Raw genomic sequence first — 15,835 nt, forward strand, 5'->3', positions numbered from 1 at the left:
CGAATGGCCGACTCTTGCACCTATTGTCTATTGGTAGTGTGTGTGTGTGTGTGGGGGGGGGGAGGACATCTTGCTCGAGGAGTGGAACCAAGGTAGAGCAAAACAGGAAGATGCCAGTTACTCAAATAGGTTGGCCTAGTGATCCCATCTCATGAAAACGTTCGGAGTAAAGTGTCCCTTCGGAGTGTGAGGTAGGCAGACGAGGTGTTCTGATCAACAGGGTGTAATTAGGACATTAAGAAACAGAAATCTACAGCACATTTCAGGCCCTTCGGCCCACAACATTCTGCCGACCATGTAACCTACTCTAGAAACTGATTAGAATTTCCATACCGCATGTCTCTCTATGTTTCTAAGCTCCATATACTTATCTAAGAATCTCTTAAAAGACCCTATTGTGTCCAATTAAGATCGGAGTTGTTTGATTGGGAGAGCAAGCCAGCGTTGAATCGCTTATCCTGCCAGTGGTTTGGGAGGATTTTGCGGGAGCAGCGTTGGTGATATCTCTCTCTCTCTCCAGTGCCTTCAGGTGTCTAATGTGGATGCGGTCTCAGAAAAAGGAGGAAGAGCAGAAATCACTGCCGTGCAGTTTCCAGCCCGGTGTTACTCAGGAATATGATCGTGGTGCGAGGGAGACATCTGCCTAGCCAGCCTGAAGGGGAGAATGCCTTTGACAGAGCTTTACACTCCGACATGTCCTCCAAAATGGGCTTTGGGGAGGGGGATCGTAATTGTAACTGTTTCACACTACCACGTAGTAATAAACCGAACTATCAGATGGGAAATGGAAAGCTCGCAGAATAAATCTAAATCGGGCGAGACCGTGCTCTTTGCATTGCGTTGCATGTGTGCTGTATTGAATGACTGGCGAATCCTTCAGAAATAAAACATGGGAATAAGAGTGGCGATCCCAGGCGGCGGCAGAGTCCGGTCAAAACTCTCGGTGCATGCGTGACGTTGCAGTCTCTCTTCAGTTCACAGATTGATCAGCATCCGCGACCCGTTCTGTGGCCTTGGGAGGATCAATTACAGTTTAGAGTGCGATCATGTTCTTTGGCAACATTTATTTTAATTTTTATTTAGAGATAGCTCACGTTAACAGGACCTTCCGGCCCAACGAACCTGTGCCACCCAATTATACCAGGTGACCAACTAACCATTAACAGGTATGTCCGGAATGTGGGAGAGAGCCGGAGCATATACAAACTCCTTACAGACAGCGGCCGAATTGAACTCCGGACGCAGGCGCCGTCACAGAGCCAGGCTATCGCTGTGCTACCCTCCCCCAGTCCGATCCCAATGATTCCCGGTTCCCATTGTGATTATTTGTAATGCGGGGAGTCTGGTTCAGAAGAGCTCGGACATTCAGTAAGGACTAGCTGGAGCAATTAGCACGGTGTAACAGGGACTGGGACTTCGGGAGCCGAAAAGAACCCGTTTATCAGGTGCAGGGTTCTCTGAGTGATGCTGTATGTGAGCAGGTGCGGCCCACACCCGGCATCTGATTCAGTAATCACCTGGGGCATGTCACATTTCATTCAGAGATGGAAGGTAGATTGTGACTGCCGGAACCTGTTGTACAGGTCTCCAGAGAATGGAAAGAGCACGCTCTCAGTGGCCACTTTATTAGATGCCTCCTGTCCCTAACAAAGTGGCCATTGATTGTATGTCATGATCTTCTGCTGCTGTAGCTCATCCACTTCAAGGTTCATGAGTTCTGTATTTAGAGATGCTGTTCTGCATACTGCTGTTGTAACCCATTATTTGAGTTACTGCCATCGTCCTGTTAGCTTGAACCACTCTGACCTCTCATTAACGAGGCATTTTCACCCATAGAATAGCCATTCACTGGGTGTCTTTCCCCCATTTTATGCACCACTCTTTGTAAACTCTAGAGACTGTTGTGTGCGAACATCCCAAAAGATCGGCAGCTTCTGAGATACAAACCACCCCATCTGGCACCAACAATCATTCCAAAGTCAAAGTCACTTAGATCTCATTTCTTCCCCATTTTGATGTTTGGTATGAACAACTGAACCTTCTGACCACATCGGGATGCTTTTCGCATCGAGTTGATGCCACATGACCAGCTGATTAGATATTTGCATTAACGAGCAGGTGTACCTAATCAAGTGTAGCTCGCACCCTGATTGTCACCTCCATATGTATCTGGATAAAGATGTGCAGAAGTCATGGGCGTAGAAAGACCAGGTGTCAGTCCTGTCTGAGATTCTCAAAAATATCCAGTGTCACAGCATGCTGAAGTTCCATCTATCCCCATCATTGGATGGGTTGGGCCTGGCCTCATTGCTGTAGAACGTTCCATTCATTTGCACTGTGCAGTACCATCTATTCCTTGCTGCACATCTTTGATCATAGGTCAATCAGCAGTAGTCAGCATGAAACATCCTCAAAGGAAAAAGACTGCAGATCTTGTTGGATAATTCCTTGAGCAAGTTTTCAAAAGTCATTAGGCAGACACTCGCATCACTAGAACCTTGCCTGTTTGGTGGTGGAAAGGGGCCTCCCTATCAGATTCGTCGTGCATAGCTAGCATCTCAATCCCACAGCGCAGCGTACTTGTGGTGGTTGCAGTGTGAATAAGACAGTCATCCACTTCGTTGACTTTTTTTTGCCATGAAGATCTGGAAAGGCGTGCAGTGATCCTTGACGAGGTTCATTCCAAGCAAGTGGGTAACACGGGACGCTGTTCAATGGGCAGTCCCCAGGTATACATACAGAGACAAATATTGACTAGTGGTGGAAGTTCGTTAGCTTAGTGAGAGATGCAGTTTGGTCTGTCAGAAACACCGGTTTTCCATTGCAAATGGGTACAACACTGTTGCTGACTACACATTCCGAGGTGCACAAGCACATGTTGAGACGTGCATTGAAACTCAGTATAGCTGCTGAAGGCTGTGTGGGGAAGGACATAATTTAGCATCCTCCTGCTGCTGGACATTTGAGGGACTGGATCCTGTTTAATAATATCTCAAACAGTTTATTAAATGAGTGTTGGGGGATGAATCATTAGGCACTTTAGTAGACCAGAAGGGAATACAAAAGTATATTTGGTACAGTGGGTAACTATATATTTAATGAGTATGGTTTTAGAAAATAAAATTACATTTATGATGGAACTGAGAACTTCTAAAACGTGTGTCAGGTAGATACAGAAGCCCAGTGTAAATGGAGGAAAATGCAAACCACTGATAAAAGTACTCACCAACATGTCCCTCATCCACTCCCTGTCCTAACTGTAGGCAGAGGCTTCATTCCCACAATCGGCCTCGTCAAAAATCTCAGAATCCATATAACTGGAGTGGAAGCAAGAAAATTGTTTTCTTTTTGGCTGATGTTAGAGTCCTGGAGAAGTACAGCACAGAAACAAGCTCCTCGGCCCATCTAGTCCATGCCAAAACAATTTAAACTGCCTACTCTCATCAAACTCCACTGGGACCATTGCCCTCCATATCCCTACCATCCATGTACCTATCCAAACTTCTCTTAAATGTTGAAATCAAGCTCGCATGCACCACTAATGCTGTCAGCTCATTCCACACTCTCAAGACCATCTGAGTGGAGAAGTTACTCCTCATGTTCCCCTTAAACTTCTCATCTTTCACCCTTAACCCATGACCTCTGGTTGTAGTCCTACCCAACCTCAGTGGAAAAAGCCTGCTTGCAGTTACCCTATATATACCCCTCGTAATTTTGTACACCTCTATCAAATCTCCTCTCAATCTTCATTCTAAGGAAAACAGTCTTTCCTCATAATTAAGGTCCTCCAGACCTGGCATCATCCTTGTAAATTTTCTCTGTGCTCTTTCAACCTTGTTTACATCGCTCCTGCAGGTAGGTGACTATAACTGCACATAACACTCCAAATTAGGCATCACCAATGTCTTATACAACTTTAACATAACATCCTATCTCCTGTACTTGATACGTTGAAGGCCAATGACCAAAAGCTTTCTTTATGACCCTATCTACCTGTGATGTCACTTTCATTGAATTATGTAGCTGTTTTCCCAGATCCCTTTGTTCTACCACATTCCTCAGTTCACGGTGTATGACCTACACTGGTTTGTCCTACCGAAGTGTAAAAATCTTGCACTTGTCTGCATTAATTATCTGCCATTTTTCTGCCACTTTCCAGCTGAGGTAGATCCCTCTACAAACCATGATAGCCTTTCTCACTGTCAACTACAGTCCCCAATCTTGGTGTTGTCTGCAAATTAGCCAAACCAGTTAACCATATTATCATCCATACCATTGATACAGATGACAAACAACAATGGACCCAGCATCAATCCCGGCAGCATATCCCTAATCACAAGCCTCCAGTAAGAGATGCCACAATCTACAACCACTCCGTGGCTTCTCCCACAAAGCTAATGTTTAATTCAATTAACTACCTCTTCTTTAATGCCAAAATACTGAACCTTCTTGACCAACCTCCCATATAGGACTTGGTCAAATGTGTTGCTGAAGTCCAAGTAGACAACATTTATTGCCTTTCTTTCATCCATTTTCCCAGTAACCTCCTTGAAAGTTTGTGTAAGTTTGGTTAGACATGACCTGCCCCACACAAAGCCATGCTGACTATCCCTAATCAGTTTTTGTCTATCCAAATACTCATATATCTAGTCCCTAAGAATACTTTCCAATAACTTTCCCATAACTGATGTCAGGCTCTCTGGCCTATACTATCCTGATTTATGTTTAGAGCATTTTTTTAAACAGCGGACAACATTGGCTATCCTCCAATCCTCTCCTGTCACTAAGGATGATTTAAATATCTCTGCTGGAGCCCCAGCAACTTCTGCTCTTGCCTCCTGTAGGGTCTAAGGGAAAACCTTGTCAGGTCCTGGGGATTCATCCATCTTGATTAACACCTTCTCCTCTGTAAACTGTAGAGTGTCCATGAAGTTGATGCTGCTTTCCTCACTTCTATAGACTCTGTGTCCGTCTCCCAAGTAAATGTAAATGCAAAAAAATCTATTTAAGATCTCCTTCATGCACAGATTACCATTCTGATCTTCCAGAGGACCAATTTTGTCCCTTACCATCCTTTTGCTCTGAACATATCTATAGAATCCCTTTGGGTTCTCCTTCACCTTGTCTGCTAGAGCAACTTCATGCCTTCTTCTAGCCCTCCTAACTTATTTCCTAAACATTCTCTTGCATTTCTTATATTCCATAAGTACCTAATTTGTTCCTACCTGCCTATGCCTGCATCTCCTTTTTCTTTTAACCAGGGCCTTAATATCTCTTGAAAACCAAGGTTCCCTGAACTTGTTATATTGACCTCTCACTCTGATGGGCACATACAAGCTTCGTACTCTCAAAATTTCACTTTTGAATGCCTTCCCTTTACCAAGTACACCTTTGCCAGGAAACAGCCTGCCCAAATCCACACTTCCAGATAATTTCTGATACCATCAAAATTGGCCCTCTTCCAATTTAGAATCACAACACCAGAGCCGGACCTATCTGTTTGCATATTTATGTTGAAACTAAAGACATTGTGGTCACTAGATGCAAAGTGATCCCCTACACAAACTTCTCTCACCTGCCCTGTCTCAATCCCTAGTAGCAGATCAAGTTTCACATGCCCTCTCGTTGTGCTTCTTCGTACTGATGAAGGAAATTTTCCTAAACGCATTTGACGAACTCTATCCCATCTTGTCCTTTTACATTAGGACAATATATTGCTGTGTGTATGTAAGGTTCTCCACATTCCACACTGTGACTTGTTCCGTAATCTTTACTTGAGTAGCTGCATAACCAGAATGTCTGTTATTCCAATGGTTCTTCACTTTCTATAAACGGGAAAGCCTGCATATCTGTGTAGTTAAGCATATAACAACATACTTAAAGTAAGAATTTTCAAGTACCACCAAACCCACATATGCTACAAATTTCATTCATGTTTATATGACTGACTTCTTGATTATCGAAAGTTAGAATCATTGCACGTAAACAAAATGAGGAAGAAGTCCGGAGAAAATCACACCAGGCCCAAAAATGCTTTTGATAAAATGTGTGATAAATGTGTGATAAAATGTATGAAGCTGAGTGAATGGACCTTAATGTGTCTCCCATTGAGAGAGAACTTAACTAGAACAAACCTAATGTGACAATTTGAAATAAAGATCTTGACCTAATAACTGTAACAATTAATGACTAATTTATTTCATTACCTCTAACAAACGCTCACTCCCAGTAATACTATCATTGCTTAAACAAGCATGAAGCCAATCAAAAAAGTATAAGGTCTCTTAGTAACAATTTGTATGTGCATTGTACCTTTAATATTGTAAAACAAAGGGGTACTCTCAGACACCAAGCATAAAAGGAGAAATTAGGAGTTCAGCACAAGGTAGATCACAGAAACAAATTCAAAGTTTATTAAAGCAGGAAGGAGAGACACCAGCAGAGTAGAAGATCATAGAGAGATTTGGAGACACTTCCTTGTGGACATTATGCGCCAGTTTTAAAAAGTCAGAGGGGCCCATCAGGACTTGTCTGAGGAGCAGGAAACCACAAACAGATTTGTAATTTAGCAAGACAGACAGGTATATGGAGGAATTTAAGGTGGGGGCGGGGGTTACATGGGAGGCAGGGTTTGAGGGTCGGCTCAACATTGTGGGCCGAGGGGCTTATAATGTGTTGTACTATTCTGTGTTCTAAGGGCCAATAAAAAGAAGTGAGTCATAAGCGCAGCGGCCATTGTGGGAGCGGCCAGTGTTGGAGTGGGTCAGCGGTAGAGTGGTCAGGCTTTGGCTCAATAGGCTTCAAAAACAACAAGCAGAGGCCAAGGATGCCATTGTGACATAATTGAGTGAAAAACTCAAGGAATTCAGAGAGAAGGCACAGCTAAGAACAGATAAGCATTCTTTTTAAATCTATAAATCCTTAGCCCTTAATTTAGTATATGCAGGATGGTAGGTAAGACAGTGGAATACTCCTCCTGTAAGACGTGGGATTTCAGAGTACCTAACAGTCTCTCTGATGACTACATCTGCGGGAAATGCATCTGACTTCAACTCCTTCCTGACATGGTCAAGGAACTGGAGCTGGAGCTGGACGTACTGTGAATCATGCAAGAGGGTGAAAACCTCATAGGTGAAACTTTTACTGACATGGTCACACCCAGGGTGCGGGCTTCAGGTAGTAGATGGGTGACCACTAGGAGAAGTAAGGGGAGTAAGCAGTCAGTTCAGGGTTCCCCTGTGGCTATTTCCCTTAGCAACATGCATACCCCTTTAGATACTGCTGGGGGAAAGATCTATCAGGGAACAGCAGCAGCAGACAGACCAGTGTCATTGTGGCCAGACCTGAGGCTCAGGAGAGAAGGGTAAAATCAGGCAGAGTGGTAGTGATAGGAGACTTAATAGTTAGGGGAACGGACAGGAGATTCTGTGTCCAGGATGGTGTGTTGCCTCCCAAGAGCCTGGTCCAGGATGTCGCAGAGTGGCTGCAGAATATTCTCAAGGAGGAAGGTGAGCAGCCAGTGGTTGTGGTGCACATTGAGACCAATGACATAGCTGGGAAGGGGGAAGGAGGTCTTTGCAGTGAGTATAGAGAGTTGGGGAAGAGGCTGAAGGTTGTAAACTCTGGATTACTCTTGGTGCCACATGCTCATCAGGGCAGGAGAAAGAACGATAGTACAGATGCATGAGTGGCTGAGGAACCAGTGAAAGGGTCAGCGTTTCAGATTCTTGGATCATTGGAACCTTTTATAGAGCAGGGGTGACCTATACAAGAGGGCTGGGATGCACCTGAGCTGCAGAGGACATTCGCTAATGCCACTCAGGAGGGTCTATACTAGTTCGGCTGGGGGAGGGGAACCAGAGCACCAGATCAGAAAGAGAAGGGATGAAGGAGAAAGTCGATGTCAAGACCAATAAAAACAGACAGGAGCAAAGTAATAGGTACGATTGGATGTATAGTTTGAAGTGTTTGTATTTTAATGCTAGGAATGCTATGGGTAATGGTGTTAAAATCAGAAAATGTGGTAAAACAAGAATCATCAAAGTAGAGGAGGCCACATTGGGAGCACTGGACACAATAAATGACCACAGTAACTTCGCAGGTGAAATGCTGGCTGACTAGAAGGACTGCTTGGGATCCTGAATGGAGACGACAGAGGAGGTGAATGGACAGGTGGACCACTTGGGCTGCTTGCAGAGGTAAGTATTGGGAGTGTGATTAGTGGAGAGGGATGAATGGACAAGGGAAGTAAGGATGGAGCGATTCCTGCAGAAAGCGGAGAGTAGGCAGAGGTAAAGATATGCTTGGTGGAAGGATCCCTCTGGAGATGGCAGAAAATCAGTTTGGTAATGGAAGTCAAGAGAGAGAGTTTGTTGAATGCCTATGAGATGGTTTTTTAGAGCAGTTTGTCGTTGAGCCTACTAGGGGATCAGCTGTACTGGATCGGGTGTTAGGTAATGAACCAGAGGCAATTAGGGAGCTTCAGGTAAAAGAACCGTTAGGAGACAGTGATCACAATATAATTAAGTTCAACCTGGAATTTGATAGGGAGAAAGTAAAGTCTGGTGCAGCAGTATTTCAGTGGAGTACGGGAAATTGCAGTGGTATGAGAGAAGAGTTGGCCAAAGCAAATTGGAAGGAGATGCAGGCAGGGATGACAGCAGAGCAGCAATGGTGTGACTGTCCTGAAAAAATGAGGAAGGTGTAGGATTGATGTATTGCAACAAAGCAAACATTAGTGAGAAGACAGAGGTTTGGAAGCTTTTAAAAACCTACAGAGAGCAACTAATAGAATCATTAGGAAGGAAAAGAAGAAATATGAAAGTAAGCTAGGAAACAATATCAAAGTGGATAGAAAAGCTTTTTCAAGGATGTAAAGAACAAAAGAGAGATGAGAGTGGATATAGGATCGCTAGAAAACGAGGCTGGCGAAATAATAACGGGACAAGGAGATGGCAGGTGAACTATATGGGTATATTGCATTAGTTTTCACTGTGGGAGACTTTAGCAGTGTGCCAGATGCTGGAGTGTGTGAGGGAAGAGAAGTGGGTGCAGTTACTATTACAAGGGCAAAGGTGCTCAAAAAGCTGAAAGACCTAAGAGTACGTAAGTCACTAGGAGCAGATGAACTGCACCCTAAGGTTCTGAAAGAGGTAGAGATGGAGAATGTGGAGTCATTAGTAATGATCTTTCAAAAATCATTGGACTCAGGCATGGTACCAGAGGACTGCAAAATTGCAAATACCAGAAGCTTCCTAGTGCAAGTACTTCAGGTAGGGCAGAAACAAGAGAAAATCTGCAGATGCTCAAAATCCAAGCAACACACACCAAATACTGAAGGAACTCAGCAGGCCAGTCAGCATCAATGGAAAAGAGTAAACAGTTGGTGTTTTGGGCTGAGTCCTGATGAAAGACCTTGCCCCAAAATGTCAACCGTTACTCTTTTCTGTTGGTGCTGCCTGGCCAGCTGAGTACCTCCAGAATTTTGTGTGTGTTGGTTAGATGGGGCAGAACTTGTTAGGTGCATCCAGAAGGGTCTTAATATGTATTTAAACAAACAAAAGGAGGGTCTATACTGGGCCTGATGTTGGGTAGTGAGCCTGGCCGGGTGGGTGAGCAGTTTCAGTGGCTTCAGCTTCACAACCTTTCAGTGGGTGAGTAGTGAGGGAACAGTGACTGCAAATCCTTCAGTTTTGAGATACCTATATATAAGGATTTCTATGGACATTGCAGGGATGTAATAAATTGGAGCAGGGAGCAGGGCAAATTAAGAGAGCATTGGTCAGGAATTAGGAAGAGTGAAGTGGGAACATTATTGTGAGAATTGTTTAATCTGTGTCCAGCATAACTCAGATAAATTGGCTAGAAAAGCACTTCTCAGACATACACACCCTATAGAAGGACCATGGGTTAGCATGCAAATTGATTTTGTGGGACCTTTACCTCCATGCTCTGGAGGACTGAAATATATCCTAATGATAGTTATACATTCACCAAGTGGAGAGAGGCTTTCCCACCTACAAACCCCATTTCCAGAAGAGTTGGGATATTTTCCAAAATGCAATAAAAACAAAAATCTGTGATATGTTAATTCACGTGAACCTTTATTTAACTGACAAAAGTACAAAGAAAAGATTTTCAATAGTTTTACTGACCAACTTAATTGTATTTTGTAAATATAAACAAATTTAGAATTTGGTGACTGCAACACACTCAAAAGTTGGGACAGAGTTAAAATAAGATTGAAAAGTGCACAAAGTATTAAAGTAAAACTGGTTTGGAAGACTCCACATTAAACAGAGACATCTCAGTGCGTAAAAGGCAAGGTCGGAAACCACTGTTGAATGCACGTGATCTTCGAGCCCTCAGGCGGCACTGCCTAAGAAACCGTCATGCTACTGTGACAATTATAGCCACCTGGGCTCGGGAGTACTTCGGAAAACCACTGTCACTTAACACAGTCCGTCACTGCATCCAGAAATGCAACTTGAAACTGTATTACGCAAGGAGGAAGCCATACATCAACTCTATGCAGAAACACCGGCGAGTTCTCTGGGCCCAAGCTCATCTCAGATGGTCCAAAAGACTGTGGAACCATGTGCTGTGGTCAGATGAGTCCACATTTCAGCTAATTTTCGAAAAAGCGGGCGTCGAGTTCTCCGTGCCAAAGATGAAAATGACCATCCTGATTGTTATCAGCGAAAGGTGCAAAATCCAGCATCGGTGATGGTATGGGGGTGCATCAGTGCCCACGGCATGGGTGAGTTGCATGTATGTGAAGGTACCATTGACACCGAGGCATATATTAGGATTTTAGAGAGAAATATGTTGCCATCAAGGCGACGTCTCTTCCCAGGACGTCCATGCTTATTTCAGAAGGGCAATGCCAGACCACATTCTGCACAGGCTACAACAGCGTGGCTTTGTGTGCTTGACTGGCCTGCTGCCAGTCCAGATCTATCTCCTATTGAAAATGAAGAGGAGAATCAGACAACGGAGACCACGGACTGTTCAGCAGCTGAAGTCTTATATTAAGCAAGAATAGACAAAATTTCCAATTGCAGATCTACCACAATTAGTATCCTCAGTTCCAAAACGATTAAAAAGTGTTATTAAAAGGAAAGGTGATGCAACACAATGGTAAACATGCCTCTGTCCCAACTTTTGTTGAGTGTGTTGCAGCCACCAAATTCTAAATTTGTGTATATTTACAAAATTCAATTAAGTTGGTCAGTAAAACTACTGAAAATCTTTTCTTTGTACTTTTGTCAGTTAAATAAAGGTTCACGTGAATTAACATATCACAGATTTTTGTTTTTATTGCATTTTGGAAAATATCCCAACTCTTCTGGAAATGGGGTTTGTAGTTGGGAAAGCCTCTCTCCACTTGGTGAATGTATAACTATCATTAGGATATATTTCAGTCCTCCAGAGCATGGAGGTAAAGGTCCCACAAAATCAATTTGCATGCTAACCCATGGTCCTTCTATAGGGTGTGTATGTCTGAGAAGTGCTTTTCTAGCCAATTTATCTGAGTTATGCTGGACACAGATTAAACAATTCTCACAATAATGTTCCCACTTCACTCTTCCTAATTCCTGACCAATGCTCTCTTAATTTGCCCTGCTCCCTGCTCCAATTTATTACATCCCTGCAATGTCCATAGAAATCCTTATATATAGCTATCTCAAAACTGAAGGATTTGCAGTCACTGTTCCCTCACTACTCACCCACTGAAAGGTTGTGAAGCTGAAGCCACTGAAACTGCTCACCCACCTGTCCGAAGCGCGGTTACGATTGCAGATGGGGCAAGGAGCACCGCCTGTTGGGGCAGGAGCGGACACCTTCCTGTGTCTTTCTTGACTTGCCTTGAGGCGCTGCATGCGCCAGTTGGCTTGGAAGTTGTTTGCTGCCTTGGAGCATAGATTGCGCCACTTGAACCGATCAGCAGCAGTGTGTTCGAGATCGCGGGGCTGGAGTTTGGCCCACTTAAGGTTTGACTTGAGGTTGTCCTTGTACCTCTTCCTTGGGTGACCTTGGGCACAGTTGCCCTACTCCATTTCTCCGTAGCGGCATTCTGGACTCATCCAATCAGATCACATGGCCGGTCCATCTGAGCTGAGCCTTCAAAACCTTGGCTTCAATGTTTCCGGAATTGGCTCAGTCCAGGACTGTCAGGTTGGAGATACAGTCTTGCCAGCGGATTTGCATAATTGATCGCAGAGCGTGATTGTGGAATTGTTCAAAGCAGTTTGACATGTCTGCGATACAGTGTCCAGGTTTCACAGCCATATAGAAGTGATGAGACCACAACAGCATTGTAAACCTTCAGTTTAGTGGAGAGGCGAATGTCTTTGTGCAACAGCAACTAATTGACATAAAGAAAGCCCATTATATAGGGTGGAAGAACCCACAGACTAAAACATATTTTGACCCGTGAACAAAACCTAGGGAATTGGGAATAGGACAGAAGGTTATCTCAGTACATCAGGCAGGTTCTTTTACATCTCCAAGATCTGTAAGGCCATATGATGTTATTATTCTATCAGTCCATCAGTCTATTGGATCTAAACTGCTCTTAATAAGCTAGGTTGGTGTTATATAACCAACTTAAACACCTTGGAAAAAGTTAACGTTCTCTAGCAGCTGAGGTTCATAAGTCACATTGCCAGTGGAATGTTCTGGATGGAGATGATAATGCTCTTAAATTTACTTTTCAAATAATCGACAATGAGGAGGATGAAGGAGAAGTTAGCCCCTAAGTGAGTTGATACACCACTTCCAGTTTGCACCCAAAGGTTATGGATAGTTCACTTTAAACTCAGCATCAAGAAGGGAGGGTTAAGGCAAGGAAATCATTGCAATTGCATAAGCCAAGGCAGAGACAAAGTAAGAGAGAAACAGCTGGGAGACTGTATTCATCACCGGATCTTCTGAAATGCAATCTTTCAGAAGATGATGAAGATGATGGTCCCAGTGAACAACGCAACCAAAGGCAATGTCCTTCAGACTGTTCCAAAACTACTTATTTTACCTCTTTTATTTCTGCTTTCAGATATGATTCTGCTACTAAGCTTGAAACCTATGAATTACATTGAAATGGAGTGTTTTTCAATCGATTGAGAGAACTGGTGCATTGTTGTCTCCAAGGGAGTTTGGTAACATTTCAAGCGGAGTGTGCGGCCTGGAGGCCAAGAAGCCTGGAGACAGGCACGAGCCCATGATCAACTCCATTTCTCGCCAAATAAAGCATCAAGCAAGATTGAAATCAATGAGGAAGAGACTGAAAGGCAAGTGAGTGTTCAGTGCTATCTGCCTGCACTTGACTGGTCTCACACTTGCTCTTACTCACTGCTCCCTAAGGAAGGTGCCGATGTTCAACTTGTCTCTCTCTCTCCCTCTCATTCAATGCTACCAGAGTCTTGGGACTTGGACAAGGTTTAATTGACACAGTTTGTGGTTGGACTCTGAAGTTTATGTTAACTCTGGTTTCAGCTTACTCCTTTTTTTTATTGCTATTTCATGCATTTTTGATTGTGGTAGACTGGCTCTGCGACCTGCAGTTAATGAATGAGACAGTGCTAAATTGAACTGAACTGAACTAAAATTGACCAGTCCTAGACTGTTTCAATGACCTTGTGGTTTGATGTTTCATATTCTGCGTTTTTCACTTGCTTTTGAAATTTGCATAATGTATTCTTTTTTTTGCATGTTGGATGTTTGATGTTTTCTTTGAATCAGTTCCATGGTATTTCTTTGTTTCCTGGCTGTTTGTGGAAAGATGAATCTCAGGGTTATATACTGCATGCATAGTTTGATAATAAATGTACTTTGAATATTTGAATCTTTGAATTGAAGTGGGGCATGGAGGAGTTAAATTTAGAGGAAAGATTGGATGATTAGATAAGTACAGAAACTGCTTTTGATGTTTTTTTCTAGGTATTCGGAAATGATTGGTGTTGGAATACTTCTGATGAGTGGCTTCATAGTGGTTGAAGGCTTTGCTGAAGGTTTTACAATAAAGTGTATTAATGGTTCATTATATATTCATCAGGACAGCAGCAAGGTATGAAGGTTAGGTTGGCTGCAGATGGACTAAACACAACATTCATGGAAAAATCTATTTAGATCCCATCAGATGCCATGGTAATAGTAGGCTGTCTGGATGAGGAAGGTAGAAAGGTTGTATGAATTGTTGCAAAACTGAGATGAGAAACGGTAAGAGAAATAAGACCAATGTTTGTTGAAAATTGAGGCTGTGTAACCATGATATGTGGAAAGGATGGGAGTACTAGGATAATGGTTGGAATTCATGCTTTTTGGGTCCTGCTCTCGAAAAAAGGAGCCTAGAATTCAATTACCGGTATATGTTTATTGTGAATGTAATGGTACTGTTGGTGTGGACACAAATCAGAAAGTAGATTATTGGTTAGCCCAGGCAACTCAATCCCAGTGGCACTGGAGCCTCAAGATCTGCCATGTACACCTTACTCTATTGTAGAGTAAATGACAACTAATTCCACAACCATCACAGTACTAAGTACTAGTCCTTTGTTGTTTGATGAGGTTCAGACAGATACAAAGAGAATAGGACTTCTATCAGAAGAAACAGAAGAACAGATTGTTCTAGTACAAAGATATAGGCATGTTCAAATGTTGTTTAAATTTAACATCACTCAAATTCCACGATGTAGTGAAATAAACTTCTATGAGATTTTCCAACATTTATTAATTGAACAGTTTACCTATTCTGAATTTGAAATGAGAGAGATGAAGAAAGGGGCTTACTAAACTTACGGGATTGAGATATGCTGCTGGTATTTCTATCGTAAGTAAGCTACATATTCCAGAGACAAAATGCTCAGTTAAATCCTCTAAGACAAAAGATGAAAGAAACTCAAAATCCAGATTATGAGGATATGGAAGGAGTTAGCACTTTAGGTAAGCAACAAGTGAGTGTAGCTTCAGAAATGCTTCATATTTTACAAGTCTTGGTAAGATATGACAAACTAAATTATTGACAGATTTAATAATGAAATTACTCAACTGAAATTACTCAACCCAAAATAACTGAAATTACTAAGGATGCTGTATGTGCAAGAGTTACCTCCTAGTTACTTTCCGTAATTGGAGTTAACTTGGTACAATTAGCCAACCATAGGATTCCTGATTAGATTTCAGATGAACAGTTGAAGAAATGGGTAGGTACTAACACCCCAGGGTGTCACATTAGGGAATTCACCTTGACAAATCACCTCTGTGGAAATTGTAGGGCGGCTCTAGACCACTGTATGTTGGAGCCGTACCTTATATTCCTTACCATAGTGACAACCCAATCTACCTGCTATACAGGGTTCATAATGGTGGGATATATCAAGGAAGAGTTTGGATTTCACTTACTAATTGGATTCCACCTACTTATGCAATTAAGTGGCAAGGATCCACAAAAAGAATGAATTTGGCTTCCTGTCACCAAGAGGGAGAATATTGGGTTTGTCCAGAGGATTTAGTTAAGAATGAATTAGCAAATTATGGGTTTGTTTCTTATGATAATTGTTCTCTGTCTATTTTGCCTGTCAATAACAGGACATTGCTAAAATTTATGGAGACTGATACTTATTACTTTGCTACTTTAAGCACACATTACAAGAAGATATCTTTAATTTGCAGCTTGTTTAACTCCGAGGTTGCAATTTCCAAAGTTTCAAGGGATTTAATTTTGGTTGGACAAATGTTAGCTGTACCTGTTGTAAAACCACCTAATATAAACAGCATTTCAATGAGACTGCAGAGGATTTATTTAGATATGTACCTCCTCTTCCACATATCCCTCATG

Source organism: Hypanus sabinus, chromosome 8 (assembly GCF_030144855.1).
Source record: "Hypanus sabinus isolate sHypSab1 chromosome 8, sHypSab1.hap1, whole genome shotgun sequence".
Lineage (NCBI taxonomy): Eukaryota > Metazoa > Chordata > Chondrichthyes > Myliobatiformes > Dasyatidae > Hypanus > Hypanus sabinus.